The sequence below is a fragment of the Micropterus salmoides genome, unplaced genomic scaffold (assembly GCF_014851395.1).
Source record: "Micropterus salmoides isolate LMB-PRFRI ecotype aquatic unplaced genomic scaffold, ASM1485139v1 Ms_hic_scaffold_10, whole genome shotgun sequence".
Classification (NCBI taxonomy): Eukaryota; Metazoa; Chordata; class Actinopteri; order Centrarchiformes; family Centrarchidae; genus Micropterus; species Micropterus salmoides.
Window position 1 is genome coordinate 36,241,183 of NW_024040041.1, and position 20,064 is coordinate 36,261,246.

Below are 20,064 nucleotides of genomic sequence, written 5' to 3' on the forward strand. Positions count from 1 at the left end.
ACCAAGAGCTGGACCAAGAGCTGAACCTAGAGCTGGACCACAACCTGAACCAAGAACTGGACCACGACCTGAACCAAGAGCTGAACCACAACCTGAACCAAGAGCTGAACCACGACCTGAACCACGAGCTGGACCAGGAGCTGAACCAAGAGCTGAACCATGACCTGAACCAAGAGCTGAACCATGACCTGAACCAAGAGCTGGACCACAACCTGAACCAAGAGCTGAACCATGACCTGGACCACAACCTGAACCAAGAACTGGACCATGACCTGAACCAAGAGCTGAACCACAACCTGAACCAGAAGCTGAAGTGTCCTTACTTTCACATCACACTCTCCAAACACTAACAGGTGTTCTCACTCAGCTAATCAGTCAGGATTCTTCTTCTTCTCTGTGGTTTAATGACAGTTGGCGTCCAAAAATGTTGCATTACTGCCACCTACTGGATGAAACAGTTTCCCAGTGCAAAAAATGTACAGTAACCACCCAATGGTGGTCCAGACCTTCAGACTTGATCCAGAACAGATCGTAAATTATTTTCAAAAGGGAAACCCAGTCTGCAGTTCAGTTATTACGAGTGGAGCGGTGAAGACCTCCACCCTGTCTAGGAGGCAGAGCAGCCTTACTGGATCTTCGTCTTTAGATAATGCGTCACGAAGGTGCTTAGGCCCCAGAACAATAACTTCAGTTTTATCTGAGTTTAACATTAGAAAATTACAGGTCATCCAGGTTTTAACATCTTGAAGGCACATTTGAAGTTTAGCTAACTGATGAGTTTCATCTGGTTTGATCGATAGATATAACTGAGTATCATCTGCATAACAATGAAAGCTTATGGAATATTTCCTGATAATATTGCCTAAAGGAAGCATATATAAAGTGAAGAGGATTGGTCCGAGGACAGATCCTTGTGGAACTCCATGACTAACTTTGGCATGCATGGAGGACTCATCGTTAACATGTACAAACTGAAATCAATCTGATAAATAGGACTTAAACCAGCTTAGAGCGGTTCCTTTAATGCCAATGAAATGTTCCAGTCTCTGCAATAGGATCTGATGGTCAATGGTATCAAATGCAGCACTAAGATCTAATAAAACCAGTACAGAGACAAGTCCTTTATCTGATGCAGTAAGGAGGTCATTAGTAATTTTCACCAGTGCTGTCTCTGTGCTATGATGAGCTCTAAATCCTAACTGAAAATCCTCAAATAAACTATTGCTCTGTAGAAAGTCACACAGCTGTTTAGCAACTGCTTTCTCCAGAACCTTAGAGAGAAATGGAAGGTTAGATATAGGTCTATAGTTGGCTAAAACATCCGGATCAAGTTTGGGCTTTTTCAGAAGAGGTTTAATTACAGCATTTAAAGTACTGTGGTACATAGCCTGTTGATAAAGATAGACTGATCATATCTAGTATAGAAGTGCTGACTAAGGGTAAAACATCTTTAAGCAGCCTAGTCGGGATGGGGTCTAAGAGGCAGGTTGATGGTTTAGATGAAGAAATTATTGAAGTTAGTTGGTAAAGATTGAGGGAAGCAAAACAGTCTAAACATATCTGGTTCTACAGCTGTTTCTAAGGTTCCTGAGTTTAGAGATAAGTCGGTGCCAATTGAGGGCAGGTCTTGGTGAATTCTGTTTCTAATAGCTAGAATTTTATCATTAAAGAAGCTCATGAAGTCGTAACTACTGAGAGCTATGGGAATACTTGGCTCAATAGAGCTGTGACTCTCTGTCAGCCTGGCTACAGTGCTGTAAAGAAACCTGGGGTTGTTCCTATTTTCCTCTATTAATGACGAGTAGTACGCTGCTCTGGCATTATGGAGGGCCTTCCTATAAGTTTTAAGACTATCTTGCCAAATTAAACGAGAATTTTCCACTTTGGTGGAACGCCAATTCTTCTCAAGTTTCCTCAAAACAAGTCCTCCGTTACTTTGTGACTAGTCAATGAATTTAGAGCTGATGGAATCGCATCCTTAAATTTAGCTACAGCACTATCAGACAGACATATTGTATAGACGTTTTTGCCCAATGGCGTGTAGTTCAGCAATACCAACTCAAAAGTTATCAAACAGTGGTCAGATAAAGAGGGATTCTGTGGGAACACCACTAAATGTTCAATTTCAATACCATACACCAAAACAAGGTTGAGGGTGTGGTTAAAACAGTGAGTCGGTTCATGAACACTCTGAGAGAAGCCGATGGAATCTAACAAAGAGATAAACGCAGTACTGAAGCTGTCATTCTCAACATCCACATGAATATTAAAATCCCCTACAATAATAACTTAACGTTGACAAATACTCTGCAAATTCAGATAAGAATTCAGAGTACGGACCAGGTGCTCGGTACACTATAACAAAGAGAATTGGTTGCAGTGATTTCCTACTTGGGTGCGAAAGACCAAGAACAAGACTTTCAAATGAGTTATAGTTTAGTTTAGGTTTAGAGCTGATTAGTAGGCTAGAGTGGAAGATAGCTGCAACTCCACCTATTCGTTTGCACTATTGCTCTTGTGGTTTTAATTTTTATGAGGTTTTTATGCACAGCTCCTCTTCTGTTTACCTTTTTAAATAATTTCGATGGTCGGGGGACAGACACCGTCACTATAGGGTTTTCACTAAGTAACTCCTGAAATGGAGGAGCAGAGAAGTGTGTTAGACTGCGACTCTGCCTCCTGGTCTCAACTCTGGGTTGTCATGGATTTGGTCCACTAATAAACTTGGCCAGATTTCTAGAAATGAGAGCTGCTCCTTCCCAAGTGGGATGGATGCCGTCTCTCCGGATCAGACCAGGTCTTCCCCAGAAAGTCTGACAATGATCTACAAAGCCCACATCGTTTGCTGGACACCACCTCGACAACCAGCGGCGGAATGACGACATGCGGCTATACATGTCATCACTGGTCAGATTTGGCAGGGGTCCAGAGAAAACTACGGTGCCCGACATTGTTTTTGCATATGTACACACCGACTCAACATTCATCTTAGTGACCTCCGACTGGCGTAACCGGGAGTCATTACCGCCGACGTGAATAACAATCTTACTGTATGTACGTTTATCCTTAGCCAGCAGTTTCAAATAAGACTCAATGTCGCCCGCTCTGGCCCCAGGGATGCACTTAACTATGGCCGCTGGCTTCGCTAACTTCACGTTTCTCAAAATGGAGCTGCCAATGATCAGAGTTGGTTTCTCAGCGGGTGTGTCACTGAGTGGGGAAAATCTGTTAGAAACGTTAACAGGTTGATGATGCCCCGTGGACTTTGAATGCTTATGACTATTCCTCCTTCGGACAGTCACCCAGCCCCCCCCCCTTTCCTGGCTGCACAGGAGATGCCGGAGGACGGCTACCAGAGGCTAACTCAGGCCGTTCAGCACCGACTACCGGGGACTGGCTAGCTACAGTAGCTAAAGACTGATCTACCAAGGTGCGGAGCCGGACTTCGAAATCACTGAGCCTCGCCTCCATGTCTATAAATAAACTACACTTATTACACGTACCATTACCGCTAAAGGAGGCAGAGGAGTAACTGAACATCTGACACACCGAGCAGGAGAAAGTAGGAGAGAGAGAGAAAGAAGGAGAAGCCATCGCTAGCTGCTAAGCTAAAGTCACTAACGGCTAAGCTAAAGTACTGTAGCGTCAGCTACCAAAACTTTAGAACAAGTATGAGATTGAACAGCAGTCACTAAAAGATGGAAAGAACTGTGAGTGCTTAGGCAAAATTACTGTAAAGAATAAGTGTTTAGCGAACAGTTGGCTGCTGTAATCAAACAAATGTAACTGTTATTTAGCGAGAGCAGCACAACACGGTACCAACACACAAGCACCGGAAACGGAAATGAGTCGACACGCTTACCGCAATACGTCAGCCACTCTCTCACCTGCAGAGAGTCAGAGGAGGGTTACAGGTGTGGTCTGCACACCGACCGGTACCATGAAGAGGTGTGTTTACTGTGAGACCTGGCTCGGTTCGCTGCTCCCGCTCCAGATCATCACACTTCCTGTTTCATGGAAAGGAGCTCCTACTGCAAAGTCTGAAACAGGAAACACACGTCAGATTTGTCTTCTGCACTTTGTTCAGATGTTAAGATGTGTTTCTCAGCGTCCTCACCCTGGAAGCTGTCCTGGTTCAGGTCTCCGGCAGCAATCCAGAAATTTAGAGGTCTTCAAATGCACCGCAAAATGATATTTCTGAAGAAGATATTAGAGATGGTCTGACTGAGGGACTGGATCATCTACTGATGGAGGAATTTGTCCCGGGTCAGCCCGCTCTCTGGATAAAATATTTACCTACTTTATTCCTGCATCCAGTACAGTTCATCATGAAATGAGCCGTTAAAATACATTTTCCAAACTAGAAAGACAATCCAGCTTCCAGCTGAGTAACTAATGATCTAACGTCGCCCTGCAGACGAAAAGAATGCGACTGGACCAAACTCTCAGCTCTCCACTGGTATTGCGTCGTTCAAAGAACGTTTTGTTCATTTGACCTAACCTTGTACAGTATATGACTCAGGAGGAACGAGTAGTCTGAGGGATTTGTTCACTTTCACACGTGTGAATAGTCTTCGACTCATGGGCTTTGGCACAGGACACAGAACTGATTAATTCAGGACTCTCCACTGTGGGTCTCAGGGTTTGAGTCGTTCATTTGTCATGTGAAAGCTCGGCTAACCAATCGTTCACCGCTCACATGGGTCCTCAGTCTTTGGCTCAGGCTGAGTTACTGCCAGCGCCGGAGAATGAGAAGCAGGTCTGCTGTGATGTGCTGTAGTTTGAACACAGCCGCACCGTAACTTTAGTCCTGCTAGCGTTTACAGCCAACAGCTGATGAGGGTTGTTCTGGGTCCACTTCAGAGCCCTGACAGGGTTCTACCGGGAGCCGAATTACCTCAGAGGTCGACTCCTCTCCAAAACAAACAAACCCGGTCATTAAAACGTTAAAACACAGCCGCATAGCAGCGTTAGCGTTAGCCCTGTGGTGTGTTTACAGCTAACAGCCGATCCGGTAACGTAACTTCTCCTTTTTATTTATCAGCAGAGCCGTGCTGTTGTTTCACCGCTGCTCACTGGTGAACAACCTGCAGTGTTTGAGATTATTATTAAACTGGTTCAATTTTATTAAGCTTATTACTTCAATATATTCCCTGTAAATCTGATGTTAATATATAGATGGTACTCATGGATAGGCGTTAGGCTGCTGTATGAATGAGCACTTTAGAGATATAATGACAGTAATTATAATTATATATACAGTGGGTACGGAAAGTATTCAGACCCCTTTAAATTTTTCACTCTTTGTTTCATTGCAGCCATTTTCCAAAAATCAAAAAAGTTCATTTTATTTCTCAGTAATGTACACTCAGCACCCCATCTTGACAGAAAAAAACAGAAATGTAGAAATTTTTGCAAATTTATTAAAAAAGAAAAACTGAAATATCACATGGTCATAAGTATTCAGACCCTTTGCCGTGACACTCATATTTAACTCAGGTGCTGTCTATTTCTTCTGATCATCCTTGAGATGGTTCTACACCTTCATTTGAGTCCAGCTGTGTTTGATTATACTGATTGGACTTGATTAGGAAAGCCACACACCTGTCTATATAAGACCTTACAGCTCACAGTGCATGTCAGAGCAAATGAGAATCATGAGGTCAAAGGAACTGCCTGAAGAGCTCAGAGACAGAACCATGATAGAGAAAGATCAAGAGGTGAATTTGTGAATTATACTTTGTCAGTTAAATGAAACCAGGCAGCTTTCAGTGTTTGAGAACTGTGCTGTTTTTTAATCGCCCACTAGAGGGCTGCAACGCCACAATAACCAGCCTAGTTCAAATGAACCAAATGACACAAAAAAAAGATTAGTTCATTTTAATGAACGAGATTTGATGATTCAGTCCGAGTACCATCACTACTGAATACGCCCAATCTACTGCAAAGTCTCTGAGGGGCATGATAGTGACTTTGGGCTAAACTCCCACTAAACTTGTAGATTAATCTTTAAATTAAATTCTTTTATAATAATTAATATTATTCCTCTTCTCTCGCTGCTGGCTCCTTTTATGTGCAGCTGTACCTTTACATCTTAATCATATACACATAAAAGAAGCCCATAAAATACAGAATAGAGAATCAGCCTCCAACAAGAACACTGAAGATAATCAGTCCTCCCTGAACCAGTAACAGGAGCGGAGACGACCTTCAACCATGCCCACGTAAACCGGGGACCGAACAGAGAAGGACTTCAGCCTGAGGGTTTCTCCTGACAGGACCTGTGACGTCACCAGAACCTGTGCAGTCTTGCACAACATCACCACCCTGAGAGACCAGATCCAGAATGACGGGAAGACTCTGAGTCGGCTGACTCACCAACTGCGAGGAGGCTTCAGGGCCCATTTCAGTTTGTCCCCGTGTGACTCAGGGCCACTTCTTATTTGGCAGCTCAGCGTTGAAGTGAGTTATTAAAACACTGATTACAGTTCAAAGCTCGACCTTCCCCCGCTTCTTTAACTCCGACTGCAGCTTCTTGTAGTTTGACAGAATGTGTCAGCTGACTTGTGCAAAGTGACTTTCTTTATTCCTGGCTGACGTCACGTCCTGCAGAAGCTCTGTGGTTTCACATCATCCGTGGTCCAGAACCTCTCATGTGGTCCTTCGCTCACTTTTCCCCCAGAGCTGTGGACAGGCTGCAAAAAGCAGAACAGCACCGATCGCTGCCACGGCCATGAAGCCCCGCCCCCCTGCAGGTGGTAAAGCAAAAGAAGGATCTGCATAAGGTGCCCAGTGCTTTAACTAAACAAGACCTTCTCCATCATGGTCCAGGTGAGTCTTGAGCAGAGTGAGGATGATGATGATGCATCCATCCACACGCTTACGTCTTCTGCTACTTTTCCGCCATTCTGAAAGTCTGAAAACTGCTACTGACCCCGTTCTGGTTCAAATCTCAGGGGCGGCGTGTTGGTGCTGACAGGTGGAAACGATGATGCTCACGTTCGGCTTCCTGATTGGCTCTGATCAGTCAGTCAAAGCAGGAAGACGATGCTGCTGACAGAGTTTTATTAAAGTATTCTGCACTGTGTAAATAACACTTGTACACTTGTACTCTGCACGTCTCTGTATTGACTTTGTGGCGACTCCCAGTCTGTTTCCCGCCGCCACCATCTCTAAGGCTTCGTGTGACGGGTCTCTCCGGGCTGCCTGCCCCTGAAACAGCAGAATGGATCCAGCTGAGAGGCTCCACACTCTGAATCAGGCCATTTCAACACAACTTTAAACACTGACATTATCTAGCCTGCTGATAATTAATCTCTTATTTAAACATAAAACATCAGGTAGGCTGGTATTAGTTCTGCTTTTAGCCTGTCGGCATTTTCTGCACGTGCACGGTAGACATGACGTGCACAGGATTATTCAGGCCCATTTGATTTACTGCTGAAGACTGTTCAGCCGTCAGCTCAGCACCTTCTTCTGACTCACAACTGGATTCATAACAAAGGACGGCAGAAGAGATGAAGGAAGGCTTCATCTCGCTGCTATTTCTGGATTAATTGTGGTCTGTGAGTCAGAGTGAATCAAGCGTAAAGATGCAGGTCGAACCTGAGTCACTGTTTACAGTCTGAATGTGTCTGAAGGGAAAGTGAGAGTCAGACTCTTTAATCCAGAGAACCGGTTTCATTAGCTGTGGAGTTCATCAGATTATTATTTATTTGCTTAGTCCTATTTAGTCTTGAAGATATTTCACCTAAATTCCAAAAGGCTGCTGAAGTGTGAAGAATATATTAAATAAAACTGGTCACATTCAAGCTGTGGAGGTGAGTGTGGTGCAAATGGTAGATTTCAGACATTAATGAGTAAATGGATTCTAACAAACTGTCTTTTGGTTCATTTATTAAAGGAGAAAAAAAAGGAAGTAGGTTAGAGCGGTGTGTTTGAGCCTGTGGGGAAGCCCCTTGTTTCTCAGCAGCCAAAGACAAAATCAGTCAGGTGACCACACATTTTTGAAGAGTTAACCATTTCACTCTCCCTGTGGTGGAGAGAGGCCCGTGGAATAAGTGATGAGCACATTTAAGGTTAAAAAAACTGTTTTTTGCTGTTCAGAGTGATTTTGTGATGTTCAGCAGTCCTGATTCTTGTTTCTTAACATTTACCGACAGGTCTGAGAAGATCTTGTGCATGTGTTAGAGCTTTAGAAAGTCACAATCTGAGGCTCCACTTTTAGCACGACGTTAGCCTTAAACTGCTGGATGTTTGTTAAAATGGCAGGACGGGGTGATCTGAGCCAAAGACCTGGGGAAGATGAGCCAGACATTTTGATGTAATTTTACATCACTGAAATGATGTGACATTATGTATTTTAGAGCAGAAACCATCACGTCATGTTGCAATGTGAAATGAAGCATGTCTGTCTTCCATTTATAGACAGACAGGCTTCAACTCCTACTGTGGGTTTGGACAGAGCTGTGGGAGAGGGACAGAATGGGGAGTCCATTCATCAGGTGACGATCAACAGGATGACTTTAAAGTGAAACATATGAAACAGCTGCACTGTTTCACTATCTAAGTGCAATTAAATGTTGGGACCTGGAGTTTGAGTTTGCACGATGACACTGATGTCCCCATGTGGCTCATCTTACCCCTCATATGGGCCAAGTTGAGCCAAGACTCCACTTTTTTTTGGAAAGCCGTATTTTGAAATCAGTTTATTTTAGATCCAAACTGATTATTCCCATCCTAAAATATATGTTCATGTTTTAGTTGGAGACATTACTGTCAGACATCTACCACCAGTATCAGACCTCTGGCCCCGAGCAGAGGACAAACACAACATTTAAAGCAGGGAGACTCCTCCCTCATGTTGTGGCCTTCAAAACTGAAGTCCACTATGTTAGATTTAAGGATAATGTTTAAGATGTTTACTGATCAATGATAACTTTAAGGATAATGTTTAAGAAGTTTACTGATCAATGATAACTTTAAGGATAATGTTTAAGAAGTTTACTGATCAATGATAACTTTAAGGATAATGTTTAAGAAGTTTACTGATCAATGATAACTTTAAGGATAATGTTTAAGATATTTACTGATCAATGATAACTTTAAGGATAATGTTTAAGATATTTACTGATCAATGATAACTTTAAGGATAATGTTTAAGATGTTTACTGATCAATGATAACTTTAAGGATAATGTTTAAGATGTTTACTGATCAATGATAACTTTAAGGATAATGTTTAAGATATTTACTGATCAATGATAACTTTAAGGATAATGTTTAAGATATTTACTGATCAATGACGCCTTTAAGGATAATGTTTAAGATGTTTACTGATCAATGACGCCTTTAAGGATAATGTGTAAGATGTTTACTGATCAATGACGCCTTTAAGGATAATGTGTAAGATGTTTACTGATCAATGACGCCTTTAAGGATAATGTGTAAGATGTTTACTGATCAATGACGCCTTTAAGGATAATGTGTAAGATGTTTACAGATCAATGACGCCTTTAAGGATAATGTTTAAGATGTTTACTGATCAATGACGCCTTTAAGGATAATGTGTAAGATGTTTACTGATCAATGACGCCTTTAAGGATAATGTTTAAGATGTTTACAGATCAATGACGCCTTTAAGGATAATGTTTAAGATGTTTACAGATCAATGACGCCTTTAAGGATAATGTTTAAGATGTTTACAGATCAATGACGCCTTTAAGGATAATGTTTAAGATGTTTACTGATCAATGACGCCTTTAAGGATAATGTGTAAGATGTTTACTGATCAATTAACCCTTTAAGGATAATGTTTAAGATGTTTACAGATCAATGACGCCTTTAAGGATAATGTTTAAGATGTTTACAGATCAATGACGCCTTTAAGGATAATGTTTAAGATGTTTACAGATCAATGATAACTTTAAGGATCATGTTTAAGATATTTACTGATCAATGATAACTTTAAGGATCATGTTTAAGATGTTTACTGATCAATGATAACTTTAAGGATCATGTTTAAGATGTTTACTGATCAATGATAACTTTAAGGATAATGTTTAAGATATTTACTGATCAATGACGCCTTTAAGGATAATGTTTAAGATGTTTACTGATCAATGACGCCTTTAAGGATAATGTGTAAGATATTTACTGATCAATGACGCCTTTAAGGATAATGTTTAAGATGTTTACTGATCAATGACGCCTTTAAGGATAATGTTTAAGATGTTTACTGATCAATGACGCCTTTAAGGATAATGTTTAAGATATTTACTGATCAATGACGCCTTTAAGGATAATGTTTAAGATGTTTACTGGTCAATGATAACTTTAAGGATAATGTTTAAGAAGTTTACTGATCAATGACGCCTTTAAGGATAATGTTTAAAATTGTTACTGATCAATGACGCCTTTAAGGATAATGTTTAAAATTGTTACTGATCAATGACGCCTTTAAGGATAATGTTTAAGAAGTTTACTGATCAATGACGCCTTTAAGGATAATGTTTAAGATGTTTACTGATCAATGACGCCTTTAAGGATAATGTTTAAGAAGTTTACTGATCAATGACGCCTTTAAGGATAATGTTTAAGATGTTTACTGATCAATGACGCCTTTAAGGATAATGTTTAAGAAGTTTAACTTTAAGGACACTTTAGGTGCAGTCTCCTTGCTCAGCCTTTCATTGATGCTATCAGGCTGCGGCCTTCACATTTTTGCAAGAACACAAACAAATGTGACCTTGCTGCATTCTAACATAATGCTGAAAGCACCTGGGCTGCGGCTCGATAAGAGTAAAGACTAGATTTATAAACATAGGAGGCCCGGGTAAGAAGAGTGCAGCTCTGAAGGTCGTCATGTGACTCCGCACACAAACTTGGAGTGTCTGTGTTAATGTTAACCAACAGCGTGATGGTCGTGTGCGTGTTGTAGAGTAGAATACACTGGTGTTTGAACATATATTATGTGTGGAGGTGCAGGTGGGTCTGACCATGAGACAGGACATCTCAATGTAAACAGAGTTTGATGGGTTCTGCTTCTGGGACCAGTTCAGATGTATTTTAGCTAAACTCGAGTTCATTTGAACTTTACTGGAATCTGTGTCTCATTAGTTTACCCTGGCTGAGGTAGCAGGTACATGAAGGAGTGAGGGCCCAGTGGGTCTGAGGGATTCTCCTCCCACAGATGAACAGGTCCTGAGTCAGTTCTGTAAAACGTCTGTAAAGTCTGACTGTTCACTGTCACCTGCTGCACTATACATAGGATGCTGCAGCGATGACTCACTGCGAAGGTATTCACCTGCAGACAGGTAAACACAGGAGCTCACTGCTCAGCTGAGTCAGCACGTTACGTTGTGTGTGTTACAGTAATCTGAACCATCAGAGCTTTTTTGATGCTTTAATTTAAAGAAACACAGAAACAGTTACAGTAAAAAAGAAAATATAAATATAAACATTGTATCACAATATAAATATGGCCTTCATAAATTAATAAATAGATAAATAGGTCAATAAATAAATAGATTTTGTTATTAATTGCAGCAGTGGTCGTACTCCTCAGTGGGCGTGGTCTCTGACATCAAGGGGCTTATCTGGAGGTGAAGCAAGTCTTGTGTTTCTGCAGGGCGATCTTTAGGACCTCGAGTAGATCTCTCCTCAGAGCCATCCAACCACAGGCAGCGCTTTCCTGAGTGACACACAGAAAGACCCGCCCCCTTAGCTCTCATTGGTCCACACAGATCTGATACCTCAACCTAAACATGTGATTGGTGGAACTGACTCTGCCTGGCAGAATATTCCACCGTCTGCACAGATTTATTCATTAATTATTATTTATTATTAATCATTCATTATTATTTTGTTGTTATTTGTTATTATTATTATGTATTAGTTATTTATTATTATTTATGATTAGTTTATAAATGATTTATAATTCATTTAGTCCACTCTTACTGCATTTTACTTTCAGCTTCTTACCTGCTGCTGCAGAACTGCGGTCACGTTGCCGAAGTACGAAGATAAATCTGCTGAGCCATCGACACTGGACAACTGGAGAGAGAGGGGAATAATCAGGTGTTGGGCCAGACTCCTTTGTACATCTCACCAATTATCACTCACAGAAACAACCATGACAGTGTCCTCCAAAACCAAGAGGACACCAATAAAGAAGGTGTGGGTAGTGTGGCGAGTGATATGAACCTCATCCTTTATGAGGCAGCTGTTGATGCTGACAGGGGGAAAAAATAATAATAAAACCCCCAAAGAAATAGAAACAAAAAGAGAAATGTTTTGACCTGAAGTGCAGAACCATCAGAAAGGAACTTGGAACGGTCAAGTCAACCTGAAGACCCAGGTTTGATCTGAGATGGTGTGAAGCCCTCAAACTATACAAACACTACACCTACTAAACACTAGAAGATATTTAAACTCCACTGACCAAAATGACTTCTGGGATATGTGGAATAAATAAAGCACAAGCAAACCACATGCATTCAAGATGTTTTGTAGATCTTTCTGAAGACGTGCCACCGAAAGAAACAAATTCAAATCACAATCTGATCAGAGAAAAACTCAACCCAAACCTGAAACCCCTGTTTAAGACAACTAAAACCCACTGGATTTTCCAATCTCACATGAAAAATTTATCTGGAAAATCAAACCTCTAAAAACATACAAAGCATGAGGCGCTGACAGCATTTCAAATGAAATGATTAAAAACTGCAGAGCTCAAATGATTTAACACCGTTTTAATGTCTCCCGTCCGTCAGAGTGGAGAGAAATGTGACCCCAACATCCACAGAGGGATCTGTGTGAGCAGTGATTTAGGATATTCCTAAAGAATATCACACGACCGACCGCATGTTTACTGTGCATTACCTCTCTGAAAAACCTCAAACAAAAAAAGGAACACTCTTCGCCTGTTCTGTTGACTTTAAAAAGGCATTTAATTCAGTTTGGCCGGATGGAGTCCTACGACGGTATAGGAGCAAAGGTCTACGACACCATGAAATCCACGAACACAGGAAAACAAGTGCAACATTAAAACTGGTGACAAACACTCCAATTTCTTTACCCAGAGGAGAAACGCTCACCAGGGCCGGAATCTGAGTCTCACGCTGTTCCGCCAGTGTATGAATGAGTGTGAATGCTAGTTTCCGTTTGAGCACTTAAACTCAGTGTATGAATGTGTGTGACTGGTGAATGCAGATGTAGTGTAAAAGCGCTTTGAGTGGTCGAAAAGACTAGAAAGGCGCTATACAAGTACGGAGCATTTACATTTAATATCAGCAGTGCAGGTGTACCAAGGTACAGCGCCACGACTCCAACTCAAACATGGAGTTCTTAAGTCAAGTTTTATGCAGATGACCTGGTGCCGTCACCCACAGAAGGAGGACTTCAGCAGCAGCTAGACCTCCTGGAACAATACTGCCAGAACTGCAAAAAAGAGCACTTAACTTCCTGATGCACCTCAGATCAAGTCCCCCAGAGTCTCAAAACCCTGAAATGAGTCCAGCTAGTCCAGAGACTAGGTGAGGGACAGACAGGTGTTCAGACAGACAGGTGAGAGACAGACAGGTGTTCAGACGGACAGGTGAGAGACAGACAGGTGAGAGACAGACGGGTGTTCAGACAGACAGGTGAGAGACAGACAGGTACTCACACAGCTTCCCTGCTCCAGCAGTTGGTCCTGCAGGTTTTGGAAGTTGTCGAATTTCGTATTGTCCCAGCTGACTCCGCCCTCTCCGACAGGTAACTCATGCTCCTCGAAGATTTGCGCTGCCTCCCACAGTGACTTAAACACCACCCATAATGCTTGGCGGCACTGCAGGGAACCAATCAGAGGTCAGTGTTTTAAAACAAGCAGCTCTGTGATTGGCTGAGAGGATCAGATGAGGTTAGAGGGTTACCTGGGGGTGATTGGCTTTTGCTGCAGGGAAGGCAGATCCTGGGAAGGAGATGTTGGTGTTGTACACCATGCAGTGGAGAGGAAACGGCCCCGCCTACAGGACAGACGGGAACTTTATCAGCAACTAAGGCTAAGCTACACATAGAAAGATGCTGACCCAGCTAACATTAGCCATGTTAAGCTAAACTACAGTAAACGTGAGCTAAACGTAAGATAAACATGTGACAGGTCGTACCAGGTCTCTGAGCAGGTGGTGGGCCGACAAAACCAGGTCTCCCCGCAGAGAACAGGTTGGCATGCCAACCACCATGAGCTGGAGGCTGCAGACCTGCAGGAGGACGAGGAGGACTGAAGACAGCGTCATGGTTCCGGTGGTCCTGGTCTGGGTGGTTTTGTTTCAGGTTATCTTCAGCTGGTCCTGGTTCTTCAGGTGGTTCTGTGTCTTTAGGTCCAGAGGTTCTGAAACAGACCTCAGTTTTAGTTCAGAGTTCTGCAGACGTTCTGCAGACGTTCTGACGAGTCTTAAAAACCTTTACCTGAAGCGGGTCCTGGTCCTGGTTCTTCAGGTGATCTTGGCTTATGGTCCTGGTCCCAGTCCTGGTCTGGTCTGAGCTGGACTGAGATGCTTCAGGTGTGTTGTGTGAGTTTAGGTACCTGGAAAAGAGAGCAGCTGATTGGCTTGCTGTGAGGACCAATCATCAGCTTGTCTGAGTCATCAAACCACGAGTCTGATCCAAACCACAGCAGCAGAGACCTGGACGCCGCCAGGTGAGTCACTGCGGGTTCATCCAGGTACGCCGTCCTGTCAGTGAGGAGGTTCTGGGTTCATCCTGACTGACAGAAGGATTAACAAACCAAAAACCGGGATTCCACTATACTTGTGGGGTCCAACAGCTTTGTGGGGACCAAACTGCAAGACCCCATAAGTTTAAACGGCCGTTTGAGGGTCCAGACTTGGTTTCAGGCCGGTAGTTGTGATGGTTGACGGTTAGGGGTTAGTGAATGCAGCGTGTGTGGACTCGCCCTCCTGGTGGGGACATAAATCAGGTCCCCACAACACAAACCCTAAACCTTGAGGTTTGTGTTGATTGTCTCTTTTCATCCCGACAGCGATCAATCAGATGGTCTGACAGACGAGACAAAACGCCGCTGTGTGTGGCTGCAGGCCTGTAGTGAGCTCGGCCAATCACGTCGTCAGTAGTGACTAATAACTACACTGAGTTTGTGTGGTGATAACCGGCTGAACATAGGGGTGAAACTAGCATTTTCACTGGCCGGCGTACGCTTCCCGCTGAGTCACATGACCTCTGACCTTCAGGCGACGCCGCAGGTCGAACCATGAGTCAGACGATGGAAACTGCTTGTTGTAATAACGCCACATTATTTCCCATCAGCAGGTTTCCAGAGCGGCGGCGGCGGTCAGAAAGACCGAGAGTCAGAGCCGAGCTGGAAACACACGGGGACGCCACAAACACAAAGTTAAGTTTCATTTCAGCGCCGCCTGCCAGCAGCGCCCGGACTGAGACGCCAGCTTCTGACTCCACGTCTCAAAGTTTCAGCATTAATGAAGGAGTGAAAGTGAGAAGCTGATGTGAGTCAACAAACAGCAGAGACGCTGGAAGGAAACCTCATCTCGTCTCTGAGCTGACGCTTCCACCTATGGCCGCCAGAACGCTCCACGCGGAAACTGTTCGACGCTATGACGCTCAGCTGCATCACCGCGGCGTGTTCGACGCCGCGTTCAGGTTCCATCTGACGTTCCAAACCTAAAGTTCAACACCGAGAATGTCCAGAGCTGCAGCTCACCGAGGATTACATGCATTCATTTAAGTACTAATACCTCAACTGCAGTAAAAGTACTAAAGTATGCGAGTATACTCAGTATTAAAGTACTAAAGCAGTAACCTGTTGTACTCTTACAGGTTCTTCTTCCTCCTCATTAATGTGCAGCAGGGTGTTGCTGCTGCAGCTCATTCTGAGCTGTTCAGTTTCAGACTGCAGCTGATGATTATCGATGATTATTATTGATGGTTTGGTTTGTCTCAGTTTCCCAGAGCCCAAAGTGACTCCTTCACAACCAGCAGTCCAAAGCTCAACGTTTCTAACAGACATTAGTTATCACAGTCATTCAGGGGAAACATGAGAGAAGCTGAAACTTCTCTTAGTTTCTGTCAAACCACTGACTGATTAATCAGCTGATCGATCAGCTGCAGCTTAATTTATAACCTCAGATTCTACACTGATAAAATCTATAGATATAAAATAAATCACATCTTTTTCTGATTCTGAACAAGAAACGTCTGCAGCTTTGCTCCAGAATCTTTTTGTCATCAACACGTTTGTTTGTTTACCGCTCTGAACATAGTCTCAGCAGATTCAAACTGAACGTCTGATGTTAATCCGAGAATGAAACACGAAGAGGTGAAAGAAACTCACTGCGAGCGACGGCGTGTCTCTGCTGGACGTCCTGCAGGTTCTGTAAGTCCTGGAGGTTCTGGTCTCTGCCGATCTGTAAGTCCTGGAGGTTCTGGTCTCTGCTGATCTGTAAGTTCTGGATGTTCTGGTCTCTGCCGATCTGTAAGTCCTGGAGGTTCTGGTCTCTGCCAATCTGGTTCTCCCTCTGGCTGGTGGCTGTGGTTCTGATGAGTGTCTGTGACATCTTGTGGTTTAAATAAAGCTTCATCCTGGAAGGACAGAAACTGAAACTCCGTTTCCTCAAAGCAAAATCAAATCAAAAATTCTATGAAATTTGGAAATTTCCCTTTTCATCCCCCACCCCCCATCTACCCCTTCAGCCCCACCTCCACCACAGGCTGCTGCTGTGGCATCTAACAGTGACGAGATCACAGGAAAAGGTTCACTTGCTGTGACTTTCCCCTTACTGCTGATTAATCACCATTAAAGTTTTAGCAGTTATCAGGGTTAGTGTTTATGATCAGATATTTAACAGGACCTGGAATATATTCTGGGATTGTGAGGTTATAAAGTTAAAATGAGCAGGAAACTCCTATTTATGAATTAAGGTGCAAAAGCAGGCTTGCCTTGATAGAGATATATGAATATAGAGAAAGTGAAGAGATACAAAATATACAAGGATACAAAAAATACTAAACAATAAACAGCCGGGGTGATCAATGGACTGTTGGTATTTAGGAGATAAACCACCTTAAAATTGACAATAACTTCACAGATCCACCTTAATCTTTCCTCTGCTATGGTGTAAAATCAAAGGCTCAGCCCAAACGTGGAGTCCACTATCAGCAGAGTCCTGTATGTTCGTATACTGGGGGCTTTAAGAAATAAAAACTGTTTCCCAGGTTTGAACCCCATCATCCCGGGCCTCTCTGAGTGGAGGCTACATGTTGCCCCCCCATCAAAAACACATTAGGTTATCTAATAATATTAATAATATTAATAATAATAATAATAATAGTTAAGTAATTTTATTTATAGGCACATTTAAAAACCTAAAGGTCCCCTGCAATGAAACAGCAGCGTATCAATAAATCAGTGAAGTGAACAAAAAGTAAATAAAAGTGCATTAAAATCAGAAAGGAAACATGATCACTTTGAAACCAGAGGTGAGTGTGACCAGTTTAGAAAGATGTCCGGAGGAAGGGAGTCCCAGAGACACGGAGCAGGACGACTGAAGGGTCTGAACCCCACCGTGGTCAGACAGGAGGAGGTGCAGAGAGGACGGGGGGGCTGAGTATGTAACGGGGAGCTGGTGAAGCTGCTGCTTCTGGGGGGGGGGGGGGGGGGGTTATGTCTGAGAAGAAGACCAAAGAGGAGAGAATTATAGTGGGATGGAAGCAGGCTGTGAACCAGAACAGCTGGATCAAGGGTCTGGCTCTGAACTAGGGCCGGTCCCCGGGCGCTGCACAGGGGCCCCCCTCTGCTCCTTCACTCAGGATGGGTTAATGCAGAGGGGGATTCACTAGACGTTGTAGTATGATTGTGTATCATTAAAGGTGATTTAAATGAACTGGTTGCACAAACGTCATCATCTTAAATCCAGTTTTCTGTTCAGGTCTGTGAATAAAGGACTCTGCTGCATTTGAAAGGGTAAACAGGAAGCTTTGTTGCTACATCATTCACTTCCCTTCCTTCCAGCTAAGGAGCCACAGAGTTTTATTAGGTTCCATTTAGCTCATCTTTAAGTTTTCTGTTTGAATCAAAGTAAAACCCGTCTGTGTCGTCACGCTGCGACTTCAGGATGCGGTTTAAGTTTACATTTACAGAGAAGCGTTAGCAGAGGGAAGGGAGAAAAGAGAGAGACGGAGGGGAGGCAGGAAGCTCAGTTTAGATTTAGACAGAACAGAAAGAGTCCAGGACGCGCCTCTGAAAACAGAAAGGAAACCACGTTACGCCCCTGCCAGGGTTTTCTCTACAACTCGAGGTTTTTGTTGTCTGAATGACTTCAGCTGCTGCAGAGAGAAAAAATGTGATGATGCACAGACCAAAGGAAAGTCCTCATCATACGCTTCAGTTTCCACTTCAGCTGTAAGCAACGCTGATGAAACGAACGGCCACGTTCCCCTTCTCTGGTTAAAGGTTGGATCAGCTGCTGCAGCACTTTTTCCACCGTTACAACCATGGAGCCATCAGCTCATCGCCCGGGGGGGTCAGATCGCTTGTAGAAGGAGTTCAAGTGTGTTAACACTCAAATTTACTAAATAATAAACCACAGCTGCTGTTTGGACCTGCGACGACCCCCCAGCCACAGGAAGACACCTTCAAACAAGGTCTCTGGGGTCAATCAGCTCCCCTCAAACACATTCAGTTTCAAATTAAACAAACAGAATCATTATAAAATAATAATAAACTAAATAATACAAATATTGAAAAAGTGGAGAAAAAATCTCTTTAAATACATTTTCTGTTCATTTTCCACGAAGGACATAAACGAGATCCAGATATGAACAAACTCTTTCAGCCTACCTTTAACAGAAGCGAGCTGAGTCAGCAGGCAGCATCTTTCCAACACTCTTCTGGCGGGAAGAAGTTTGTTTGCTGTGTTGTTCATACAGTCTCTGAGGTTTCTTGTATATTTCCTCATGCAGAAAAAACAACCTGCTGTCCTTCTGCTGTTTATTAAGAAGAGTAACTGACTGTCCACACCAACTGTGTTCACTGAGTCTGAAACAAGGAAACAGATAACGAGGAATATTTACTGCTGCTACATAGATCAGGAGGACTAGGGAGGACCGTCAGGAACCTTTACGTAGCCCTTCTTCAGCCTTGAGCCTACAAGTGGGAGAGAAAGTCATTCATCAGGAGAAGGAATTACTCTCACAGTGACAAACATTTAACAGGATCTTTGGCCATAATCAATCAAACAAAGTTCCTTTCTCATTCAGGCTTTTAACACAAATATCCCAAACGCTGGGGGAAATATGATGAGCGTTAAACGGAGGACCCAGGACGCCAGGCAGAAAACAGATAATGCAGGCAGGGTTCGGTGTTGAATGAGCTGCAGTCTGTGAATCTTTCCCTTACTAAGACCAGAATACAGAGTATTGCAGTAGTCGAGTCTTAAGGAGATAAAGGCATGGATGAGCTTCTCTAAGTCAGCAGAGGATCTGATCTTTGTTGGTTGTCTCAGCTGGACAAAACAGGACTGCTTCTTTCTAAATGTTGCCCGATAAAGGACCTGGACTAGCAGAGAGATTATTTAGGTAGCTAGTGCTGGAATCGAGGGGGGTAAATATTACTTCTGATTTGGTGTCGTTTAGGTTTTTATCTCAGACATACAACAGGGTGTCATCTGCATAGGAATGGACATTAGGGATAGCATTTATATAGTGAGTAACAGTGGCCCCAAGATTGACCCCTTGTGGGACCCCACAAAAAAGGGGAGCAATGACAGGAGGACAGAGCCCAGGCCAGCAACAAGTCACTGGTGGCCCTGGTCAGAGCAGTCTCAGGACTGTGTAGGGAGCCTGACTGAAGAATGGGATTATTGTTCAAAATGAGATTAACTGAATTGAAATTTGGGTCTAAATTACTTCAAACACAGACATCTAGGGAGCCCTGCCTAAAATGTCCGGACGAACTGTCTGAAATACAGCTTTTAAAAACCAAGTGGGGATTCAGTCTGAAGGGCAGCTGGTGACCATTTAGACAATGCGATAGTGCGTTCCAGGGTCGACA

At 43.2% G+C, this 20,064-nt stretch overlaps 1 long non-coding RNA gene across 1 annotated transcript; it reads left to right on the forward strand.

Annotated features, from left to right (window-relative positions):
• The first annotated feature begins 5,889 nt into the window (after positions 1–5,889).
• LOC119917550 lies at positions 5,890–7,811 on the forward strand. Its single transcript, XR_005447297.1, has 2 exons — positions 5,890–6,831; positions 6,957–7,811. It is a non-coding gene; the product is annotated as an uncharacterized LOC119917550 (long non-coding RNA).
• The last annotated feature ends 12,253 nt before the right edge of the window (positions 7,812–20,064 follow it).